Source organism: Trachymyrmex cornetzi, unplaced genomic scaffold (genome assembly GCF_001594075.2).
Source record: "Trachymyrmex cornetzi isolate Tcor2-1 unplaced genomic scaffold, Tcor1.1 scaffold1076, whole genome shotgun sequence".
In the NCBI taxonomy this organism is placed as follows: domain Eukaryota; kingdom Metazoa; phylum Arthropoda; class Insecta; order Hymenoptera; family Formicidae; genus Trachymyrmex; species Trachymyrmex cornetzi.
Genome location: NW_017295627.1, coordinates 89,913 through 90,492, shown reverse-complemented (window position 1 = coordinate 90,492; position 580 = coordinate 89,913).

Below are 580 nucleotides of genomic sequence, written 5' to 3'. Positions count from 1 at the left end.
TATTGCAACTGTTACCAAACATGTCATAACAAGCAATGAACTCGGTCCGACCAACCGTTTTGCTACAATTAACATTTATTCATTTTCGTTACGTCAAAAAATTCGGTAGCTTTTTCTAAAAAGTGTTCTCACAAACTGAAGGTAAGTTTTTTTAATGCTTATATTGCACAGACGCTTTTAATAATGTTACATGAACAATATTATGCAGATTAATTACTATTTCAAATTTGTTTATTGCTACGGAAAGAATTTATTTGTCATATGAGGATATGCAGGTAATGTGGAATACATCGAGGGTTGAGAATATGGAATAGATTCCATGTATGTTAGCAACTTATTCGTGATCAGATTAGGTTAGGTTAGATTACTGCATGTATTCTATATCAGCTTATTTGCGATTTTTTATTTGTCCATGCGTAATAACGTTCGTAATTATTATATTTTCTGTGTTATTGTTCAATAAAAATTGAACAGTTTTCTATTTTTCTTAATCAGTTTATATAAATAAACAAATTTGGACTTCATTTATTGTGTTATTTATTACTATGGTCAAAATTTCATCGGTATTCCATATTACATC